Source organism: Triticum aestivum, chromosome 4B (assembly GCF_018294505.1).
Source record: "Triticum aestivum cultivar Chinese Spring chromosome 4B, IWGSC CS RefSeq v2.1, whole genome shotgun sequence".
In the NCBI taxonomy this organism is placed as follows: Eukaryota; Viridiplantae; Streptophyta; class Magnoliopsida; order Poales; family Poaceae; genus Triticum; species Triticum aestivum.
The window spans coordinates 193014510-193040263 of record NC_057804.1 but is presented as its reverse complement, the minus strand read 5'-3'; the positions used below and the strand labels follow the sequence as shown (position 1 = coordinate 193040263).

Here is a 25754-nt window from a genome sequence, read left to right as displayed (position 1 = left end):
AAGCCGGTGATGAAGTCCATACCAACTTTATCCCATTTCCATTCAGGAATAGCTAAAGGCTGAAGGGTGCCAGCAGGTCTTCGATGATCTGCCTTAACGCGGCGACAAACGTCATAGTTAGCAATGAACTGAGCAATTTCTCTCTTCATCCTAGTCCACCAAAACCTCTGGCGTAGGTCCTGATACATCCTAGTGCTACCTGGATGAATCGTGAGAGGAGATTCATGCGCCTCCTTAAGGATCAATTTTCGCAGATGTTGATTCTTGGGAACCACCAAGCGGTTTTCAAAGAAAACAACACATTGATCATCCATAGAGAAACATCCACCAACTCCCTTCTTAATGTTTCTCTTGATCCGGGAAATTCCCGTGTCCTGCTTTTGAGCAACGATAATCCGATCCTCAAGATCAGGTTTTGCCACCAAAGTAGAAAGGAATCCGTGAGGAGCAATGTGAAGGTTAAGCTTACAAAATTCCTCATGGAGAAGTGGTTGGCCCTGCTGCAACATGAGATTGTTGCAATAGGGTTTATGACTTAGCGCATCAGCCATGACATTGGCTTTGCCTGGAGTGTATGTAATCCCTAGATCATAATCTGAGATCACTTCCAACCAACGTCTTTGCCTAAGGTTCAGATCTGGTTGTGTGAAGATATACTTGAGACTCTGGTGATCGGTGTAGATCTCGCAACGTTTACCAAGTAGGTAATGTCGCCAGGTCTTGAGTGCATAGACTACGGCTGCAAGCTCTAGATCATGTGTAGGATAATTCTCCTCATGTGGATGCAACTGTCGAGATGCATAGGCAATCACATGACGATCCTGCATAAGAATGCAACCTAGTCCTTGTCGTGAGGCCTCGCAGTAGATAACAAAGTCTTTAGTGAAATCTGGTGGCACAAGTATGGGAGCAGAAGTCAGGCGTCTTTTCAGTTCCTGAAAACTGTACTCACACTGTGGGGACCACTCAAACTTTTTATCCTTCTTGAGAAGTTCCGTGAGGGTTTTAGCTACTTTGGAGAAGTTTTCAACAAAGCAGCGACAATAGATGGCTAGACCAAGGAAACTCCTAACTTGTTTGACTGTTTCAGGTGGAGTCCAATCAAGAACGACCTTAACTCTCTCGGGATTGACAGCAATGCCCTTACCAGAGATTACGTGGTCTAGGTAGGTCACTTCCGGCAACCAAAATTCACACTTGGAGAACTTGGCATAAAGGCGGTGCTCTATGATTTTTTCTAACACAAGTCTAAGATGTTCGGCATGCTCTTCCTCATTCTTCGAGTAAATAAGGATATCATCGAGGTAAACCACGACGAATTTATCTAAGTACTCCATGAAGATCGAGTTCATCAAGCGGGAGAAGGTAGCTGGGGCATTGGTTAGACCGAAGGACATGACGGTGTACTCATACTAGCCATAACGAGTGATAAAGGCCGTCTTGGGGATGTCCCCATTTCTGATCTTGATTTGGTGGTAGCCTAACCTCGAATCCATCTTGGAGAAGACTGAGGATCCAACGAGCTGATCATACAGGTCGTTGATCCTGGGGAGCGGATATTTGTTCTTTATCGTGACCAAATTAACGGGACAATAATCTACAACCATCCGGTCCGTACCATCCTTCTTCTTGACAAAGAGGACAGGGCAAGCCCAAGGAGAAGAACTAGGACGGATGAAACCCTTTTGCAAGGACTCATCAAGTTGTTTTTTAAGCTCGGCTAGTTCTAAGGGTGCCATTTTTTAAGGTCTCCTAGAGATTGGAGCGGTTCCTGGGATAAGATCTATGACGAACTCTACATCTCTGTCAGGTGGAACACCTGGCAGTTCCTCTAGAAAGACATCCAGAAAGTCACGGACTACCGGGATATCTTCAAGGTCTGGAAGAGGGCTGACATTAAGAGAATAGAGTTGATGCTTTGCAACTCTAGTGGAGACAGTGACTACCTTGCCAGATGGGTGTGTAAGCTGAACAGACCTGGTGTAACAATCAATCTTGGCATGATGAGTTGTCATCCAGTCCATACCGAAGATGATGTTAATATCTGAGGACTTGAGGGCTACAAGTGATGCAAGAAATACAAGTCTATCAACAAGGATCTCATTACCATAGCTGATTCTGGTGGTTTTCCATCTATACCCTGGGGTTTGGATTTCAAGCGGAGTTGGCATATCACAAAATGACATGTCGTGCAAATGAGCATAGCCTTCAAAAATGAAAGAATGAGATGCTCCAGTATCGAACAGAACCGATGCTGGATGAAAATTAACAAGTAGTGTACCAAGAACGACATCCGGATCATCACGAGCGTCTTTAGCTGAGACGTGATGCACACGTCCATGTTTAGTGCGGGCTGGCTTGGCACTGATCGTCTTGCTTGATGGCTTAACACAGCCAACAGTCTTCTTGGGCTGGGGTGGAGCATAACTGGCCTGAGGGCGGTCACGTGCATAGTGTCCTGGCTTCCCGCATGTGAAGCAAGTCCCTGAGGTTGGACGTGGACCCGCACTGACAAGCAGTCTACCAGTAGGCCTGGGTGGAACATACGACTGAGTTGGGGGAGGCACCACATAGGATGGCCTCGGTGAATATCCGGAAGGAAGAGCGGAGTTCGGAACCCAAATCCGGCGCTTCTGAGAACTAGAACCGGAGGAAGATCCCAAATCACGGGTGTGCTTACGAGACTCCTCGTAAGTGAGCCGAGTTGTCTCTGCATTAATGGCCTTGTTCACGAGAGCTTGGAATGTATCACAATGATGCAGGTGGAGATCACCATGCAACTTGGGGTTGAGACCCTTCCGGAACCTAGCCTGCTTCTTGGCGTCCGTGGACACCTCTTTTGTGGCATAACGGGCGAGGTTCTCAAACTCTCTACTGTAAGCATCAACATCCATCTTACTCTGGGTGAAACTACAGAACTCTTCTCTCTTGCGATCAATGAGGGCCTGGGGAATGTGATGCTCGCGGAAAGCCTCAGTGAAATCCCTCCAGGTAGGAATCTGGCCAGCTGGAAGCATAGCCTCATAGTTTTGCCACCAAAGACTAGCAGGACCTTCCAGGTGGTATGTGGCATAGGTGACCTTATCATCTTCAGCTACGTTCGTGGAATGCAGCTTATGAGTGATGCTACGGAGCCAGTCATCTGCATCGAGTGGCTCAATGGGATGATGAAAGGTGGGTGGGTGCAAGCGGATGAAGTCATGAATGGTCACGGATCCTTTGAACTGATGTGCGGTGTTCTCTTTGATACGTGCCAACAAGCGGTTAGACTCACGCTTGTTTCTCTCCATCTCTAACATGAACTCTGCCAACGAAGGCTGGTCGGGAGGATCCTCATCCCTACCATCTCCGTGGTTCTGGCTACGAGCAACAGAACTTCGCTTAACTGATGACATCCTGAGAAACGAAACCAAGGACGGATGTGCATCAACTATAGACTATAGAATGTAGGACAAGGAAATAGTATCTCTCGAACTCCTAGGGTAATTCTGGTAGCATAACGGCAGTAAAATGCTCAGAATGAGACATCCTGCTAAAAATGGGGTAGTACAACAACTCAACATCACCAGTCAAGGTTCTGAGATCATACTAAACAGGCTATACTGGAAGTACTCGAAAACTGGGATATGACTCTGATCAGCCAATCCTATGGGACTACAGAGTAGTAACACGTGATCCTGATAGATGGAAGAGAAAGCCTAGTTCCTTAACCCCGTAGGAAAGATAGGATGACTCAGATCAGAAGGCCATGAGGTAAAAGGAGTAAAAAGAGCCTTACGTTCCTTCCCACAATCAATTCCCTTACATAACTAAAAAAATTCTAGACTCAACTTCGACTCGGTTTGGCTTGGTAATCCTACAGGCAGTCAGGCTCTGATACCAAAGCTATCAGGACCCCGATTCTATGCCACACCAATCTAGCATGTAACACCTCATACTACTTTGCGGCCTCACACACGGTATTCCCACAGGTGTCGCCTTACCATGCCCGGGACCGTTTATGCCTTTTGGCACACGTATATGATAGTGTCGCTAGCATCCATATGACAAGAACCCGGACTGACATGGCTAGTCGTGAACCCGAAGTGGCACTAACTTACAGGGACAGGAATACATGACCCAGCATCGAACGAGTCGGTCATCAGCGAGTGAATCCGAGCTGTAGTAGTTGGCCTAGCAGGACTCCGGAGGATCCGGGCTGTAGCAGGCTAACAGGACTCCGGTAGACACCGCGTGACATTTCCCCGAAGGGACAGACACAGGAACGAAGAAGGACACATGCCGGCCAACCTAAGTGTTCCGGAGCATTAGCAAGCTACCAGGGCTCAGTGGAAGCACTAGGAGACATTTCCCGGTAAGAGAGGCTACTAAGGATAAACAACTAGATAGTCAGATCCCACACATAGCAATACACATTACACGTACGCATAACATGCAAGTATGTGTTGTACAACATGGCATCACATCATAACTCAACAACTCATATGGATAAGGCTCAACGAGCCATCATAGCATTTATTACAAACAGGGGTCACATGACCCAACATTCAGAGCAAACAAGCAACAAGCGGAAGCATTACATGTCTGAGTACAGACATCTACAAATGAAAAAGGCTGAAGAGCCTGACTATCTACAATGTCCAATTAAGATCATAGCTGAGGTACAAGCTACTTGTCGAAGTCCACGAGAACACTAGTAAGACTGAAGTCTCCGCTGCAAAAACATAAATAAAGCAACATGAGTACAAAGGTACTCATCAAGACTTACATCAGATCCTAGCATACATGCATTTGTATCAAGAAGGTAATGTGGGGTTTAGTTGCAGCAAGCTAGCTTTGACTCAGTGGCTATCCCGTTCTACGACTACGAGAAACTTCTTTGATGTGAGATTGTGCACACGAGTCCACTAATCACCACACAATACACTACTATGGATTCATTCCCGTCTCCCTACGAGAAGGCCATCATAGCACTCACACTTGTCTTGAGCATTTTAGAGTATCCACTTCAAGTTGTCTATGTACCACGTAAGCATCCAAGAAGTCCATAACCGCGGACCCGGCTATTCGAATAGATCATGTTAACCCTGCAGGGGTGTACTTCTTCACAAACGCTCTCGCCACTTACCTCCATGCACACATCATGTATCTTGGCAACCTTCAAGCGGAAGCCTGTCAAGGGTGTCGGCCACGACCTGACTCACCACACAAGACTCTAGTCCAGGTTTATCGCCTATTCGGGTTCCATCCGCAAGGAGATCCGGCTGAGGTTTTGCTCACGGCCCCAAACAATGTGTGCAGAGTTACCGAGCCCACCATCCTGGTGCCACTCGGTACACCAGGCCACATGTGCCTAGTCTGTCCCAAGCCCACCCTGTCGGGTGCCACTTGGTCGAAAAATAGCACTACCTACAAACACCAGAAACTAGTTGCGACTCCTGGACAGAGATCAAGTTGGTTAATAAGTCGAGAGGGCTTGGAGCGCCCGGAGCCCAATGTGTGGTAGTATCGAGTCATTGGAGAACATACATAGAACTCAGTGCTTAAGGGCGGTTCTAGTGAGACAACCCACCATGTACTCCTACATGGCCTCTCACCGCTACCTTTACCAAATCGTGTTCACGCACTTCACTCTCAGCACCAGAACATATCGTAACACTCCAATTCATTCCCAATGAATCAGATCTGACACACACTAAGCAATAGCAGGCATGGCATGGTAGGAACACAACAATGGTTTCAATCAACTCCTACACATGCTAGTGGGTTTCAACTATTTACTGTGGCAATGACAGGTCATGCAGAGGAATGGGTTCAACTACCGCAGCACAAAGTAGTAGTTGAATCATTATTGTCCTAGTGCAATAAATGAGAGAAGGAGCGAGAGAGTAGGATTGTATCGGAATGAACAAGGGGGGGGGGTTGCTTGCATGGTAGATCAACGGAGGGGGCACTGCTCCTCAGACAGGTACTCTGAAACGGACTCCGGAGCAGGACCTATCGAGAAGGAACGGTGTCGGCAATCAATACACAAGCATATGCAACACTATGATGCATGAACATGGCATGTAGATGTGATGCTGTTTGAGCTAATGCAACTATCATTCATTTGGTTGAAGTCCATTTGAATCAAGAATTCAAATGCAACTCCAAGTTAAGTCTTTATAAATGCCATTTACATGTTTTCACTTATACAGTAGTATAAGTTGGTTTTCATGCACGAAACTAGTAAAGATGGATAGATTGCATTTTTATGATAATTTTTCATATATAAATTATTTCAATCTGAGCTACGGTTGAATTTCTATGATTTTTTCAAGTTTTGCTAATTTTCTGGAATTTCCTGATTTAATTTAAAACCAGAAAAGAATTAATTGCGTCAGTACTGCGTCATGCTTGCATCAACAAGTCAACAACGCTGACTGGGGTCAAACCTGACATGTGGGGCCCACACGTCAGTGACACGGGGCGGGAACAGTGGCTGACCAGTGGGCGAGGTCAACGCTGACGTGGCAGGGTCAAACTAACAAGTGGGGCCGGCTGGATTAATCTAAACTAAACAGGGAGTAAATCCCAGTGTTAATTTGGACATGGGGCCCATATGTCAGTGAGAGAGGGGGAATAACTAGCGGGGCATTAGCTGCTAATGACGGTGCCACCTCGGCGGCTAAACACCGGTGCTAAGCACAGCACGACGGCGACGCCCGTCCGGCCAACTCCGGCGATGGGAGTTCACGTGGCTGGGCGCATTGGAAGCGGCGCGATGAGGCGCATTGGTTGGTGGCTTCGGGCAGTCCTGGAGTGGCTGGGTATGTAGCCGGCGTCGAGGTTTAGCGGCGGCGTAGCTCGGGCTCGAGTGGGTGCGGGTGCGGGGTTTCAGCGCGAGCAAGAGCAAAGGGCGTGGCGCGTTCGCTTCTTGGGGACGCGGTGAGCATGTTTGTGGTGATGGGGTGAGCAGGAGAGCGCAGGAGCATGGAGTTCATCGGCCATGGCGGCGACCGGATCTCGGAGCTCGCGGGTGAGGGTGCTACGGCACGGAAATAAGCAAAACGAAGGAGGGGGAACGGGAAGGAGCTCACGGTGGTTGTAGCAGTGCAGATGGAGAGCTCGGAGGAGGTCCGAAGCGATCGGGGCGGCGGAGGCTATCTCGGTGACCCGAGGAATAAGAAGGCATCGGGGGCGGCGCTTTGAGGCGTCCGGTGTCGCGTGAGTCGACAGAGAGGACGAGGTAGACAAGGCGGAGCTTCTGGACTCGGGCGAAGGGTGGGGAGGTGGCTCTGGCCGCGACAACTGCAAGCGGCGGCGACAATGGCATTCGGCCATGCGCGTGAGGGAGGGACAGCGGAGGGGACGAGGGCGAGGGAGAGTGCGAGAGAGGTCGGGTGGCTACGTGGCGTCGTCAGGGCGATTTGGAGACAGGCAAAGAGGCAGGAGGTGGCCGACGCGTGCCGGCGTGCGGCGAACACATGCCCTCCTACCCACTGGCAGGAGGTAGAAGACGACAGGTGGAGCTCCTGGTGGGCTGGGCCGGTGCGGCTGCAGGTAGGTGGCCCAGTAAGTCTCTTCTCCCTTTTGTTTTGTTTTTCTATTTTTCTGACATTTGTTTGGTTTAATAAAAATACTAAACCATTTTATTTCCTTATGCCAATTTTTGTAGGAAGTAGTGGTATTATTCCAGAGCTCCTCATCAAATGGCATAATTTTTGGACAATATTATATATATATAACAATATATATCCAAAGCAAAATAATTACTGGATTAATCCAAGTGGCCAAAATAAATAATTATGAGCTCCTAAAAATATTGGTTTGATTTTTTGTCTGTCCAATATTTTCAGAGAGCAACATGAACATTTTCTTGGACCTTTTTGGAGCAATTTTTATCTGGGTCATTTCCAGAATGATTCTGAGGGTTTCGCAAATCCCCATTTCAAATTTAACTGGAATTTAAACATGATGCACACATGACTAGCTAGTCTAGGTCATACCAGAACTAGGGATGTGACAGGTACGATGACGTGTGTACCTCTAGTTAATTAGTTTGCATATTGTATGTTGCATCTAGTTGCTAACCATTTCTTTTTCGTGTTGCTCTAGTATATTATTTTGCATATGATTGTACATCCTCTTGATGAAGATGCATCTCTAACAGGTACCTAGCTAGCTTCTTTATGGAGAGATGGTAGTGCTATGTCGTGTACAAAGGGAAGGTTCCGGGGGTGTACAACGAGTGGCCTGAGTGTCAGGCGCAAGTGAATGGGTTCTCGGGTGCCAACCATAAAGGCTTCAAAAGCAGACAAGAAGGAGAAGCTAGTTACTTGAGGTTCACGCTAGCACGAGAGAGGACTCATAACCGCCGCCTCATGCACTACATAGTTCCGCTCTCACTCATAGTGATAGCTCTTCTCGCGTATACCTTCGTTTAGATGGATGAGGTTGTAGTTGCTAGTATTCGAGACTTGCATGTATCGCTATTTTCGAGATGATGACAAGATACCACTTTGTGTTGGATGAAGATTATGATGAGACTATTTGTATGTATATGCTATGATTACATTTGTGGTCTCGCAGCCATTTGTATGTGTATCATGATGACATTTGTATGTGGTAAAGATTCTTCTATAAAGCCTGTTCAAATACAAAACAAATATCTAGAAAAAAACTACTAAAATTAGCAGTAGCGAGTGGAGAAAAGTTAGCAGCAGTGTGACAATAGCAGTAGCGCGCACAGGAGAAGCGCGCTATAGCTATTAGGAGTAGCAAGCTCCCGGGAAGAACACTGCTGCTACACTTGTATAGCAGTAGCATGGGCGCGCACGCGCTGCTGCTACGGGTTAGCTGTAGCGCCTTATTATTAGCACCGTGTCCCGCGCTACTGATATACCTGAACCCGCGCTGCTACTAGGCTTTTCCCTAGTAGTGAAGGCGTGCCGAAGGATCCTTTCCATCTAACATGCATCAACTAGATCATCGATGCTATGGCTGGGCATGACCTGCTATGTTTTATGGATGCATACTCTAGGTACCATGAGATCAAAGTGAAGGTATGATATGTCCATTTTGTAGCATGTTTTCCTACTGTTATTTTTATTGTTTTTAAGTTACATTCCACTTTATGATGCAATTCTAATGCCTTTTCACTCTTAAAATGCAAGATAGACCACAAGAGGGAGATTGCCGGCAATTGGTATTCTGACCCGAAAAAGCTGCAACAGAGATAGCTATTCTCCGGCTCCAAATGACGTGAAAATTTATGAAGAATTATTTTGGAATATATAAAAATACTAGAAGAAAAAAGTACTAGAGAAGACCCTCGGTGGAGCCACAAGCCTGGGGGGCACACCCTACCCCCCAAGGCACGCCACCTGAGCTTGTGGGCTCCACCAAGGTGCAACGATGCCCATCTTCTACTATATGACCATTTTCCATAGAAAAATAATAAGATAAGACTTTAGGGACACTAAAAAAACACTTCCGCGATAATACATGTTTGTCATAGTAGGTCATGTTTTCTATCATGCATGTACATCCATGATGATTTTATGACAGAATCAAGATAGTCATGCATGTGCTGTCGTAGAAGTGTTCCATGACAATACTTCATTTATCATCACGGAAGTGTCCACTTCCGTGGCGATAAATGGCGCATCATGGAAGTGATTTTGTCAAGGATAACCGACATGCGGCATCCACCATAACAGGTTGCCGTTAAGCTATCGGGTGTCGGTTTGGGATCCGATACCTGTTAACAGACCCAACATATGACGATTTTCCACATGTTAATTCCTCATTCGCCAACAGAACCACTTGTTAGCTCTATGTTGCGATATATGCCATCCATCCAATGGATGAGACACGCCTATGAAACATCAATGCATGGCAAGGCCCAACAGTGTCCCATTTTGGTTAAAAAGGCCGACCCGCTTGACTTGGTCAAAATTTAGCGGGCCGGCCCATGGAAAGCCTATTAATGACATGTTCACATATAGCCCATTTATGTCCCGGGTACTCATGACGCGTTATGGCCTTTCCTAATTCAGCCCAGCAGGGTCATGTGGGTTGTCCAATATGATTCCAGCCCATTGACACTTTCGTCCCATGTATTAGCCGTGACGTCTTTCGGCCCATATGAGGCCTTTTGTATCTCTAGGCCCTTTAATGGCCCATGGTGATTCTGGCCCATAAAGGATAGTACATGGCTTTGGACCCATTAACGATCCATGATTCGATTGTGCCATTTCCAGCGCGTGTAATATTTCAACCTTCTAAGGACCCCATAAATTCTTGGGCTCATTTTCGGCCCTCAATTAATTACAGTACGTTACTGGCCTGTTCTGCTACCAGGCCAAAATCAGCCTATGGTTACATAGAGCCCATTTGTAGCCCGATAACCCATTGGGCCATTTTCATCCTGTCATATATTCCAGCCCATTATGCCCGTCGATAGAATTAAGCATGTGATATTTTTCGGCCTGTTAACGCCTCATTAAGATCTAGGCCCATAAATGGATTGTTCCATTTTAGCCTATTTACGGCCCATATTGCGGTCCGGTTTTGGCCCACAAATAATACGGCCCATGTGTGGCCCATGGATCCTACGACCCATAGGAGGCCCATCGTCACTATGGTAGGTAGCAGGCCCATGGTTACCATGGTCCATATGTGGCCCATGGTTATTGCGGCCACTAGCAAACCAAGGAAAAAGAACTACAATGACTATAAGCAAATAAATAAATAAGACTATAAGGAAATAAATAAGCAAGCAACTAATGCTAGGCTATTACGGCTATTACACAGATTACATTCTGGGCATCAAATTTTGCCACTAGTGCAAATATAAGAAACAACAAAGAAACATACTACATACATTGGGTGTCAATGTAGGCCACTGGTGCAAATAAACGTGGCAACAAAACAAGTCCAAAAATTAGAACACTTCAGAAGAGCTCAGGAAACGTTATCCTGGGTACCCACCATGCTGGCAATAAGCTTATCAAGCTTATTAGTTTTCTCTTGTTTGGCGCTAAAATCCTCCAACGCTTCTTACACCAGAAAGTATGCATCTAAATTCTGCAGGGACGTCCTCGTTCCTTTGGCTTCTTATTGTAGCCTAGATAATTGATGTATTTCATCTTGTAGTTGAGACTCAAGAAGCCAAATAGAGTCAGGTAGCGAGTTCGAAGAGCTTGTGCCAGCGGTAGTGGCCAGTAACTTCAACAGTACATCAAGACATGACTTTGGGGTTGTCTCGCTATCTTCAAGATAGTTTCCTTATCTGCTTTATCAGGTTTGTTGGAGACCAACATGGTTGTCTCACTATCTTGAACCTTATCTACATTACTTCCTTTACCACACTTCTCCAATATCTACTCAGCATTCTAAAAGAGGAACAAGCAGACACATGACAGGTTTAGCATGTAGTATATGAAACTCATTTTTGTAAACCAGTTCAATAGTACGGTGGACGGGATTATACTAACATGTCTTATATTGCAAAGTAGTACATAATAATAGCATGAAACAAACATATATCTATGTACTATGGTCACTGTATTGTATATATCATCCTATTTTATCTTTCCAAATCAAGACAGAAACATAGTTCAAATCATATATGTTTAAGAGAAAGTAGCATAGGCAGAATATAAGTGTGGGAAACTACACATCACTAACAACATTTGTAATGTGCATGATATGAGAATATAACTGTTTATACAACTAAAACTCAAATCAACAAAGAGCAAGAAGTTACAACAGCAAACCAGTTAAAGAAACATGTTTAAAACGTACATGTTTGCCCATTAGAGTTTGGATTGGATCCTTCAAATTTGAAATTAGATCTTATGAGTAAATACAGTGATGCAAGAGCAAAGGAGTATGCACCACAATTATCAAATCAAACCTGAGAAAAGTAGTTCTTCTACTTTCTGCGTGGAGTTGGAGTTCACACTGGTGGTCCTCGTGCTTTGGGCACTGCAGTTGCCTTACACTAACTGCTAGTGTTTGGGTGCTCTATTGTGGAGATGGTGTCGTGACAATTGGAACTAGGTTACTATCTGCTGGGGTTGGGGTTATATGGGGTGTAACTGGTTCTCTGTACAACGGTGTAGGGTACAATCTATGAGAGTCTGGATTATGTGTGGTGGGGCTGGTTCTTGGCCAAGTACAATCACGGTTCTATCTGGATAGATGGGTAGCACTGTCTTTTTTGAAGACCATGTTTTCACTCCCTTAGATACTTCCGTCACCCCCTCCAATTCAAATGGCTGATAAAAAAGTAATTGAATGTACAGACATTGTATGATAGTTAGATGCAATGGATAGTGGGGAGTAAAAGAGGGCATGAAATAATTCACATATATGTTGTCTAACCAAACAAGATAGCATGACACAATTTCACATATATGATGGCTAAGTAAACATGATATCATGACACAATTTCACATATATGATGGCTAACTAAACATGATAGAATGGCATAATTCAAAATACGATGACTATCTAAATAGGATGACATAATATAACTATATGATGTCTTTATTAAATAGGTTGGCATGCCATAATTCACATACATGTTGTCTATCAAAATAGGATGGCATGATATAATTCACATATATGATTTATATACTAAGCAAGTAAGTAGATGACATTCACATATATGATGTCTAAACTAAGCATATGACATTGAGTATTGTGTATATGATGTCTAAACTAAGCAATGCAAGACACCATATGCATGATATGAGTAATATAACCCTGCTGACTTAAAGCATACACCTCAGGGGGGAAATAGGACTGGTCATCTATCTTTGAATACTCCTCTGAGGAGCTATATGTAACCTGCCAGATATTAGCTTCAACAAGTAGCATTGTCTACTCTAAAGACCTTGTTTTCACTCCAGATTTTCCGATGATACAAAAAATGTCAACAAATGGAATATATAATTAAAAAGGATGGTATGATATAATTCACATATATGATGCCTGGCTAAACAAGATGGCATTGCATAATGTTGGTACCATGAATAGTTGGTTCACGGGACCACGAACGACTCCTTCTGGTCAAAAGAATAAAAGCCTAAGAACGGGCTTTGGCAAAGGGCTCCGTGATGGCATGCAAATCTTTGTCAAGATCCTCAACATCCAAGACCGAGTCCAAGACCCAGGAATGAAGCCCTCCAACAACGACTGCTCTGACTTACCTCTTGAGTACCTAGGTCAAGCCGCCCTACACGTGGTGCCTTGGTTCTACCTCGGTAGACCCTTCATGACACGATGCGAGCGGGCAGCCTGGGCGGTGAAGTTATGTCAGTAACCAGGGTAAAGTCAGGCATTCATTCCCAAAAGCCAGAAGATGATGACACATCACCATGCATTTAATCCATGCACCTACCCTGTTGGGACAGGGAAGTTTCCTTAGCAACAAAGCCATTGTGGTACCCCTTCAGCTGCAAAAGGAGGACCGGGCTACTAAAAACAAGGTTGGACACTTGGTAGAACACTAGTAGGAGCACACTATGTTTCCCGTTCCCAGGAAATACTTTTAGCTCATTGTCCACTAAAGAACACACACACACACACACACATACACACACATACACAAAGCAGGAGTAGGGTGTTAGGAAACCATGCGACCAAACTTGGGTAAATCATTGTGTCATCTCGTGCAGTTCTTGCGGTGATAGATCCTCACCTTGCAACCCATCCATGAATCGACAAGGGACGTTCACAGTCCTGGTATCTCGCATGTGTTCTGCACACGTGCGGTGATATTTGGCACACAAGGTAGGGAGGGTGCTCGTGCGGATCTACATCGACAAAGCCACTGACGTCCTCCATGACATCTTAGTCCTCGTCGCCTCCATCAACCTCTTCACCAACACACGGTTAGAATGGCGCCTCCCAAAAATCACAACATTGCGTAGGGCAAGGGCTCAGCGGCTAAAGCTCCACCCCAGCCTCAGGACAAAGAAGACCATGGTTCTGCGGCTCTCAGAACCTCGGATCCCACGGTCAACAGGCGGCAGGGAGTAAGAGTTTGATGACCATAAATTGCCCTTTCCATGACGGTGTTGCGGGGAATCGCTCTCCCGCTCGTGCCAACGGGCAGACATTGCAGCCTCCGTGGGTTGTGGGGGATGCTGCACAGGGCACACAAGCACCGGGTTTAGGCAGGCGCATGACCCACACCTCCGAGCATCCATCCAGGATTGTAAGCGAGTGGCAGCGCCATCCTCCTCTGTGAGGCAGCCTCATGTCTCCGCGAGGTGGCGGAATCGCTCCCTCAGGCAATAGCACCGGGGGCTTCAGGTTGTCTCGGGCCTACGACGGAGTCAACTCCCCCATCGAAGCCCTAACCCGAGCCCGGCTGTTGCTTTGTTTCCTACCTGAAGCTAATCGTATGGGAGATCAGAGGGTCACCATTCAGAGTTTGGTTGACTATGCTGGCCAGAGCAAGCATGGGGGTGAATCCACACTTCACCTGCCAACTACTACGGTCGATGATGACGATTGTTGGAGTCAATAGCATGTGACATCGACATTGTCCCTGAAGGAAATATGCCCTAGAGGCAATAATAAAGTTGTTGTTTTATATTTCCTTATATCATGATAAATGTTTATTATTCATGCTAGAATTGTATTAACCGGAAACTTGATACATGTGTGGATACATAGACAAAACACCGTGTCCCTACTAAGCCTCTACTAGACTAGCTTGTTAACCAAAGATGGTTAAGTTTCCTAACCATAGACATGTGTTGTCATTTGATGAACGGGATCACATCATTAGGAGAATGATGTGATGGACAAGACCCATCCGTTCGCTTAACATATTGATTGTTATGTTTTATTGATTGCTTTCTTCATGGCATATACATATTCCCTTGAGTATGAGATTATGCAACTCCTGGATACCGGAGGAATACCTTGTGTGCTATCAAACATCACAACGTAACTGGGTGATTATAAAGATGCTCTACAGGTATCTCTGAAGGTGTTTGTTGGGTTGGCATAGATCGTGATTAGGATTTGTCACTCCGAGTATCGGAGAGGTATCTCTGGGCCCTCTCAGTAATGCACATCATAATAAGCCTTGCAAGCAATGTGACTAATGATTTAGTTGTGGGATGATGTATTACAAAATGAGTAAAGAGACTTCCGATAACGATATTGAACTAGGTATGAAGATACCGACGATCGAATCTCGGGCAAGTAACATACCGATGACAAAGGGAATTATGTATGTTGTCATTGCGGTTCGACCGATAAAGATCTTCGTAGAATGTGTAGGAACCAATATGACCATCCAGGTTCCACTGTTGGTTATTGACCAGAGGGGTGTCTCGGTCATGTCTACATAGTTCTCAAACCCGTAGGGTCCGCACGCTTAACGTTCTATGATGATTTTGTATTATATGAGTTATGTGATTTGGTGACCGAATGTTATTCGGAGACCCAGATGAGATCACGGACATGACAAGGAGTCTCGAAATGGTTGAGATGTAAAGATTGATATAGAGGATGATGGTATTCGGACAACGGAAGTGTTTCGGAGGGTACCAGGTACATATCGGGTCACCGGAAGGGGTTCCGGGCACCCCGACAAAAGATATGGGCCTTATGGGCCAAGAGGGGAAACACACCAGCCACAAAGGGTTGGTGCACCCCCATATGGGCCGGCCTAAGTGGATAAGGAAAAGGAGAGGAGGAAAGGAAAGATGGGGAATAGGATTCCCCCTTCCTTCCCCCTCTCCCCTCTGTCCTTCCCCCTTCCATATATAAGGAAGGGGGAGGTTGAATTGTAGGAGGCCCCCAAGTAGGATTCCTTCTACTTGGGGCACCCCAAGGTTGTCCCCCTCCTCCTCCCACCTATATATACGTGAGGAGGGCGCGCATAGAACACACGCCAACGATTGCTAGCCGTGTGCGGCGCCCCCCTCCACAGTTTACGCCTCTCGTCATATTCTCGTAGTGCTTAGGCGAAGACCTACGTGGATCACTTCACCATCACCGTCACCATGCCATCGTGCTGACGGAACTCTCCCTCGACACTTTGCTAGATCAAGAGTTTGAGGGACATCATCGAGCTGAACGTGTGTAGAACTCGAAGGTGCCATACGTTCGGTGCTTGATCGGTCGGAACGAGAACAAGTTCGACTACATCAACCGCGTTGTCGAATGCTTCCGCTTTCAGTCTACATGGGTACGTGGACACACTCTCCCCCTCTCGTTGCTATGTATCTCCTAGATAGATCTTGCATGAGCATAGGAATTTTTTTAGATTGTATGCTACGTTTCCCAATAGTGGCATCCGAGCCAGGTCTATTCATAGTTGATATGCGCGAGTAGAACACAAAGAGTGGTGGGCGGTGATTGTGATACTGCTTACCACCAATGTCTTATTTTGATTCAGCAGTATTGTTGGATGAAGCGGCCCGGACCAACCTTACATGACCATGTTCATGAGACTGGTTCCACCGATAGACATGCAACTACTTTTGCATAAAGGTTGCTGGCGGGTGTGTGTTTCTCCAACTTTAGTTGAATCGAATTTGACTGCGGCCGGTCCTTGTTGAAGGATAAAACATCAAACTTGATAAATCACCGTTGTGGTTTTGATGCGCAGGTAAGAACGGTTCTTGATAGAAGCCCGTAGCATCCACGTAAAACTTGCAGCAACAAAGTAGAGGACGTCTAACTTGTTTTTGCAGGGCATGTTGTCATGTGCTATGGTCAAGACATGATGTGATATACATTGTTGTATGAGATGATCATGTTTTGTAAAAGTTATCGGCAACTGGAAGGAGCCTTATGGTTGTTGCTTTATTGTATGAAATGCAAACACCATGTAACACTACAAAAAACACTTCCATGATGATACGTGTTTGTCACAGTAGGTCACGTTTTCTGTCATGCATGTACATCCATGACAAATTTATGACAGAACCAAGATAGTCATACCTGTGTTGTCGTAGAAGTGTTCCATGACATTACCAAAATTATCATCACGGAAGTGTCCACTTCCATGACGATAAATCGCGCATCATAGAAGTGCTTTCGTCAAGGGTGACCGACACGTGGTATCCACCGTAACAGGACACTGTTAAGCTATCGGGTCCGGTTTTGGATCCGATAACACATTAACAGCCTGGACCAATGGGAATTTTCCACGTGTAAAATTCTCATTGGCCGGAGGAAACATGTGTCGGCTCAATGTTCGGACAGATGTCATCCACTCATTGGACTGGAGGCGCCTATGATACGTGGACACGTGGCACGACCCAACAAAGGCCCATTCCGGTGAAAAGGCCGGCCCGTTTGACTTGGTCAAAAGGTAACGGGCTGGTGCACGAAAAGCCTGTTAATGGCATGTTTGTATATAGCCCATTTACGGCCCGCTTACTACCGGCCCATTACGGCCTATCGGAATTAAGCCCAGTAGCTTCATCTAGATCCTCCAATATGATTCCAGCCCGCTGTAACTTCCAGCCCATGTATGGCCCATTATGTCTTTCGGCCCATATGAGGCCCTTTGTAACTCTCAGCCCATTAAAGGCCCGAGATGAAACTGGCCCATAATGAACAGTGTATCGCTTTATACCCATTAACGGCCCATTATTCCGTCGGGCGTTTCTAGCCCGTGTTAACTTTCAGCCTTCTAAGGGCCCATTTATTCTTGGGCTCATTTCTAGAATTCGGTTAGATACGGCCCGTTACTGGCCTGTTCCATTTGTGGGCCAAATACAGCCCATGGTTATATTCGGCCCGTTCGTGGCCCGTTAACCCGTTGGGCTGTTTTCATAGTGTTATCAAATACGGCCTATTAACGGCCCGTTATGGACCACGAATAGTACGACCCATGTTTGGCAAAATAATTATACGCCCCGTAGAAGGCCCATGGATCCTACGGCTCGTAGAAGACCAATGGATCCTACGGCCCGTAGAAGGCCCATGGATCATACAACCCATAGAAAGTCCATGGATCCTGCGGCCCGTAAAAGGCCCATGGACCCTACGGCCCGTAGAAGGCCCACGGATCGTACGACCCGCAGGAGGCCCATGGTTACAATAGTCCGTGTGTTGCCATGATTATTGTGGCCTAGTTACCAAAACTAGGTTATTGTGGCCACTAAAAAATGCGGAAAAAGAACTGCAGTGACTACAAGCAAACAACTAAAAAAGACAATAAGGAAATAAATAAGCAAGAAACTAACGCTAGCCTATTACAACTATTACACATATTACATCCACTGGGCATCAAAGTTTGCCACCAGTGCAAATATAGGGAACAAAGCAACATATTACATACACTGGCCATCAAAATTGGCCACCAGTGCAAATAAACGCAGCAGCAAAACAAGTCCATAATTGAAACAACTTTAGAAGAGCTCAAAAATGTTATCCTGGGTATCCACCATGCTGGCAATAAGCTTAGCAAGCTTATTAGCTTTGTCCTGTTTGGTGCTAAAATCCTCCAACGCTTGCTGTTGCACCAGAAAGTATGCATCTGAATGCTCCAGGGACTTCCGTAGTCCTGCCGCTTCTTGTTGTAGCACAGCTGATCGATGTCTTTCAGCTTGTAGTTGAGATTCAAGAAACCGAACTGATTCAGACAGTGAGTTTGAATAGCTTGTGCAAGCGGTAGTGGCCAGTAACTCGAACAGTAAACCAAGACAGGACTTTGGGGTTGCCTCACTATCTTCAAGATAGTTTTCCTTAGCTGTTTTATCAGCTTTGTTGGAGACCAACAAGGATGTCTCACGATCCTGAACCTTATTTGCATTACTTCCTTTATCATTGCTTAATAAGGCACTCTTCCCCAATATTATGTTAGAATTCTAAAAGAAGAAACAAGTAAACACATAACAGGTTTAGCATGTACTAGTATATGAAACTCATTTTGGTGAACCAGTTCATTGGTAAGGTGGACAAGATTAAACTACCAAGTCTTCTATTGCCAAGTAGTACATTATAAAAGCATTAAAAAAACATATATCTATGTCCTATGGTCACTACATTGTCTTGCCAAATCAAAATAGAGACACGGTTCAAATCATATCAGTTGAAGAGAAAGCAGCACTGAAAGAATACAAAACGTGAGAAACTAAATGGCACAACAAGATTTTAGATGGGTACCATGGGTCTACATGTACAACAACCCTATTGGCCCTGTTATGATGCTAGTAATGTGCATGATATGAGAAGTCAAATGTATACACAATTGAAATTGAAATCAACAGAGCTATTTATAAGAGCAAACCTATTAAATAAACATGCGTAAACATACCTGTTGTGCCATTGGAGTTTCCATTGGATAGTTCAATTTAAAAATAAGTTTGTATGAGTAAATATAGTGATACAAGAGCAAAGCAGTATGCACGATAGCAACGGAATCTTAAATGAGAACAGTTGTTCTTCAGGTTTAAGCACTTGTTCTACATGAACAGAGTATAGTAAGACGCAAGCATATAGTACTTAAAATAAAATGAGCTCATAGACCTTACCACGTTCTTGGTTTGGGACCAGTAAAGAATAAGGCGTTCTCAGTCATCATCCAGTAAATATGTCTCATGAGAACGTAAGGGAATTTAATGAGTTTCTTTGCCACTAAAGTATATTTTTCTTCAGGTAATTCCGATACTGCCACCAAGCATTCTTGAAGATAGCAGAGGTATTAGTATAGATTACCTCATCCTGAGTTTCCAAATCGGTACTTCTCTATAGAGAAAAATGGGAAAATTTGTTGTATTATAACCATCATGGAGGTAGAATGTATGGGATAAATCAAAGTAATTGTCATGAATAACATTACTTACACATAACTCCTGGACAAACACCTGCAAGTGGCATTTTTCTTCATCTTCAATATAATATTTCCATGATGGGAAGATACGCACATAGGATTTAACAACATCAAATGCGATAGATGCTAAATTATGAATGGCTGGTTGTGCTTCCTCCACAAGAATATGTGTACTAACTGATGGAGTTGGGGTTCGTCGTGGTAGTACTAGCGCTTTGGGCACTGGAGCTGCCTTACTAACTGCTCTTATTTGGGAGCTCTATGGTGGAGATGGTGATGTGTCAACAGGAACTATGTTACTATCTGCTGGGGTTGGGGTTAGATTGGGTGCAGCTGGTTCTGTGTCCATCATAGTAGGGGTAAAATCTGCGGGAGTCTGGGTTATGTGTGGTAGGACTGGTTCTCGTGCATGTACAACCGGTGTGCTATCTCCACCAAGAGGTAGCATTGTTTTATTTGAAGACCGTGTTTTTACTCCGCTAGATACTGCCATCACCCGCTCCAATTCAAATGGCTGATAAACAGGAAATATAATTGAATGTACAGACAATGTATGAGAGACATATGCAATAAATAGTGTGCAAAAAAGAGGGCATTAAATAATTGACATGTATATTGTTTAACTAAAACGGATAGCATATGACATAATTTCACATATATGCAGTCTATCTAAACTGGATAGCATAGCATAACATAATTCAAAGATATGATGACTAACTAAACAGGATCGCATGCCATAATTCACATACATGTTATCTAAGTAACCAGGATCGCATGATTTAATTCACATATGTGATTTATATGCTAAGCGGAGGGCATTCACATATATGATGTCTGAACTAAGAACATGGTGTTGAATATTGTGTATATGATGTCTAAACACTACTAGGAAAAAGCTTATAGACAGTCACTTACTAGTAGCGCTCTTTATTTACCCATGCTACTGCTATTTACTAGTAGCGCGCTATAATGACCTGCGCTACTAATAAATATTACTAGTAGCGTGTGGCAAAAAATAACACGCTATTAATAAATATTTTCGACCATGCCCTACAGACAAAGTGTAGTAGTAGCGTGGGTTTTAAACCATCGATGTTGCTAAGGGCATGTACAATGGTGCTATCTTAGGAGTGCCCCGTAGGATAAATGATGAGGTGGAGGAGAGAGAACTCATAAGAGAAGGCTTGTCTTCTCTTATTTAAGATAAGACCAGAGATGATCTTTTAGCACAATATGTCTCACCACATTTTTAGGAATTGCTAGTTATTCAAGATAAGACTAAGAGATGACCCATTGTAGACATTTTTCTTTGTCATCTCTAAATTACATGCAAAACTTAAGATAAAACTATCTTATCAACCATTATACATGCCCTAAATGAATATCTGTAGTGCCGGTGTGAAACCCTGCGCTACCATTAGCCTTTCAGTCTTATCCCAGACCAGACAGCCCAATCCATTCCCACCCCAATCAACCGTCCCAGTCCACCCACTCCCGCACCCCACCCACCCCCGATTCGCATCCCCTCCACCTCCTCTCCTCTCCTCTGCCAATGGGATCTCTCCCTTTCTCCGATCCATGCCGGGATCCTCCGCCGTGTGGCCGCACACGCGCACAGCCTTCCTCCACAACCCGGCCGACCAGGCCCATCGCGGCGGCCAGCCCGGGATGCTCCCCGCCGCGGCATGGAGGCGTGGCGGCACGGCGGCCCCGAGGGAGATCCTAGTGGCGGCACAGACGATATGGAGGAGGCGGTGTACGAGGTGGTGCTGCGGCAGGCCGCGCTGGTGGACGACCTGCGGGGGCGTCGGGCGGCGCGAGAGGTCGAGGCGGGGAGGAGCTCGACCACGACTTGGACCGGTGCAGGAGATCGACCACGACGATGGACCGGCACAAGAGCTCTACTCCAACACTGCTTCCCCATCTCTGGTCTTTCCTTCAAACTCCAGTCCCGGCGGCTGGATGATATACCTGTAAGTTGGAAGTAGGGATTCGAGTTGTTCCTGATTGCATTAGTACTTTAGTGGACATCATTTAATGAATACTTTGCTGCAAGAAAACTGCGAAGAAATTATCCCGGCGGCCGGCGGAACTTTGACTTTGTATATTTTCTATTGGTGAACCAGTGCGTATGCTGATGCTGATGATACCTCACTGCCTGCAATGTTCGGAGGATTCAACCACCCTGTTGAAGATTCCCAAGAAATTCTTACCTGCTGCAGGTTCGATTTTCTTGCCTTCAGTTAGTTTGAGAACAACCTTCTGATCATGTCTTTGGTGATATACTATTTATTTCTCTGTACGTAGCACTCAAAATATAATATATTGCTCCACGCTTTTGGGGAAAAGGTGCATTTGACCTGCACTTTCAAGAAAAGGGTGTAAGAAAAAATGTTTTTCTTTAATCATAATTTTTTGAAGAAAGTTCTGAAGTGACTGTAATTTATCACCAAAGTGCCTTCAGTGCTATATATGTAATTTTGTTCAAATTTCTATGATTGTATATCCTCGAGGGTTAAGTATTTTTAAATGTCTTGTACACTTCATCATTCATAAAAAGTGGGCCCAAATCCTTAAATCCCTGTGTAAGTCATTTGTTTTGGAATAACATTAATTATTTCATACTCTGATAGATATGTATGTGATATGGTGATACTTTCCAAAACACTGGCACATTTACATTAGATATAATAGAAATAGTTCTTCTGCACAAATGGACAACTATACTGGAAAACTTGGAATTACAGTTAAACATTGCCAAAACGAGCGACAGAATTCACAGAGCAATCCTGCTTAATTGCTTGCTTCCGTAATGGGCTCTTCACCTCACCACATTTGATGGATGTCCGGGAGCGTTCCGGCTAGATGGGTAATTTGTTCATCCATTCTTCGTGCTCTTATTTTTCGCTATTGTGTTGATAAGTGAGAACGTAGCTCACAATAATTTTATCGGTGCAAATGTGTTGCGCCATCTTTTTAGTTTATCCCTCCTTTTTTACTGAAAAACTGTAGGTAAGTCCTGATAGTTAAGGTCATTTAAATCCAGCTTATCTGGATGCTTAGGTACTATGCACGTACTGACCCGACCCTAACTTGTGATGCAACCAGGGTGAAATTTTTTGAACAAAAGTTATTTAAGTACTCCTGGTGTGCTGTTGGAATAAACTGAAGGTACATGTTCATAATTGTTTTCTTTCATGTGATGGAACTCTATCCTACGCGCATAGCAGTGATGAAACATAGCATACTCTTACCCTTTTTTCCAGATCAAGATGGTGGAGGCAGCCAGTGTCGTGCCCGAGCGCTGGGGAGCTTGCCAGCGTTGTGGTGGAGAAGGTCGGCCGCCTCCTCTCCCCACCAAGTCGCTTTGGTCCATAGATCGAGTTCATGGTGGATAAGGAAGGCGTGGTTGATTTCACCAAGCTGGATCCGTAGGTCCCGAAGTCCTATGGCATGAACCGGCCACGACGCATGCGGCTGGATGCACTTGCTCAACACCTTTCCATCTCTGCACAATCAGGTAGAGATTTCCTCACATGCGAAATATTATTTTCAGGTTGCCAAATAGTAGGCTAGCTAGGAACTATAGAAAGTGGATTGCTGAGTTTGCCAAGCATAATAGCACACCTATTATCAGATGACCTGAAGAGTATATCAAGCAAAGATGCTTTCAGATTTATGCATGCCTATATTAGGTCCCTATAAACTCCTGTATTTTTTCAATAGATTGCCACAATAGCTTCTTTAATGCACCTGTGTATTATCTTTTCTAAATATCAGGTAAATAGCTATGCACCAGTTTCATGGCAAGTGCCTTGATGTCTACATATAGCAGTGTATGATACTACTACATCAATCGTTATACTGCTCATACAAACATCGCTTAGAGCAGTAGTGTTCTCTGAATGAAATTATTATCTGTCCCACAGGGTTCTTGATAAAACTTATTCTGAATTTGAGATGGTTGTACACTGTACATACATTGGCAGTGGAAGCTAATAGATCGACAATTGATACTTCTTAGTGCAGCATTGTAGCTTTATTTTTACACGATCAGATTACCTTTGGTATGCAGCATGCATCCAAATTATGTTGTATATCTACAGTAGTAAATGTATCATCTTAAGAGTGTACTGAAGCTTTATTACTTTGTAGCTCGAATTTTAGGATTTCTCCATGGTTAATATAAGTTATGTAAAGCAATGTTTACCTGGAAGTGTAACTATAGTGCCATTCTTGTCTTTTAATGTACAGCTACGGTGCTGCTGCACTTGTGCTAGTCAGTGGGGAGAAAGCTAAGAACCTTGGTCTTCAAGTTCTTGCAAGGACCAGAGGGTATGCTGATGTTGCGCAGGTAAATCTTACATGCCTTGTCATTAATCATTGTTGGTGAAAAAAATGTCACTTGAGAAATCTCAGCCCATTGTTCTTATTAATGAGTACGGTTACCCACATTATCCTGACTCATATAATGATATTTTCTTTAGGATTCATGATTTTTTTTCTTTTTTCTTGTTACTATGAGTTCATTGTATTAAGATTCCTTGCAACTTCAGGCACCTGTGCTATTTACAGAAGGAGGGGACCCGGCCTTCTTCATATCTTGCGGCACTGTCTTCCTTTGATTCGTTCATGCAACAAGGAGGGTACATAGCCTTCTTCACGTCTCGTGCAACAAGTAAGGACTAGCCTCCGGCTGTTACTATTGATGCATGTGCATGTTCTAAAAAGAAAGAAAATACCCTACTGGATTTGAACGCTGACGTGTACTAACAAGTTTTCACTTTCCCGATGTGGCCGTAGGGGTGATTGACACTGACTATGGCAGCTTGTTGGGCGTCGTGCTCTTCAACCACTTAGAGGTAGACTTCGACGTGAAGCCCGGCGAGCGCGCCGCATGGATGACCGTCCATGTGATCGCGACGCCGGATGTCGCTGAGGTGGAGGACCTCGATGCCATCTTTCGTGGTGAGGGAGGATTCGGGTCCTCCGGCGTCTGAACTCTGAGCCCTGCTAGATACATGTAGAGAAGTGGTATGTTTAGGCTGCTGGTGGAACACTAGGGAAGGTACCCACCTTTGGTTGTGTGCGTTTACTGATAAATGGAATCTCGTGAACTATTGGAGTTGAGATGTTCAATGTTGCATCCATGAACAGTGCAAGTGTTAAGATGATCCTGTGACCTTAATTTATTTTGCACTCGACGTGTCTCTGATCTTCGTCTATGAATACTGCATCTAATTTTTAGTTTTTTGAAATTCTTAATTTGTTAGTAGTAGCGTGGGGCGAAAATGTGTGCTACTAGTATTTATGATACTAGTAGCATGAGTATAATATAAGCGCTACTACTATTTTGTTACTAGTAGCGTGGGTTTCAAATAGTAGTAGCGTGGGTGGCACCTGCGCTACTACTAACTTTTTAGAAGTAGCGCGGGTGCAACCCACGCTATTATTAACTTTTAGTTGTAGTGCGATACTAGTAGCGCGGGTACCCGCGCTGCTAGTAGCCTTTTCCCTAATAGTGAAACTATGCAATGCAAGACACCATATGCATGATATGAGCAGTAGAACCGTGCCAAGTTAGAGCATACACCTCAGTGAGGGAATATGACTGGTCATCTGTCTCCGAATCCATCTTTGAGGAGCTATCGGGACCCAGCAAGAGATCTGCTTCGACAAGTAGCACTGTCTGCTCTGAAGGCCTTGTTTTCACTCCAGATTTTTCCATCACTGTCACACCCTAGCTAGTTCATGCACTAGAGTTCTTGCATCATGTTTATCATTCATCAGAAAGTTGAAATGGGGATGACAGAACCCCCAGCCCCCTCTGAAACCAACTAGGGTTTACTAAAAATAATTCCAATGAACCTGAAATGCCCTTCTAAAATGCCCATCATTTTTGTCTTGATCCAGAACCTCTGCCAAAAGTGGTGCACAATTTTCTAGGTCA

At 44.7% G+C, this 25754-nt stretch overlaps 1 long non-coding RNA gene across 3 annotated transcripts; it reads left to right on the top strand.

Moving 5' to 3' along the window:
• The first annotated feature begins 21282 nt into the window (after positions 1 to 21282).
• On the top strand, positions 21283 to 25008 carry LOC123091774 (uncharacterized). 3 transcript variants are annotated; one of them, XR_006443476.1, is made up of 7 exons: positions 21283 to 21777; positions 21931 to 22673; positions 22913 to 22975; positions 23071 to 23324; positions 24059 to 24158; positions 24361 to 24482; positions 24608 to 25008. It is a non-coding gene; the product is annotated as an uncharacterized lncRNA (long non-coding RNA). The 3 variants fall into 3 exon arrangements; XR_006443477.1 differs by having other exon boundaries at positions 21288 to 21777; positions 21931 to 22026; XR_006443475.1 differs by having other exon boundaries at positions 21931 to 22975.
• Positions 25009 to 25754: the final 746 nt, after the last annotated feature.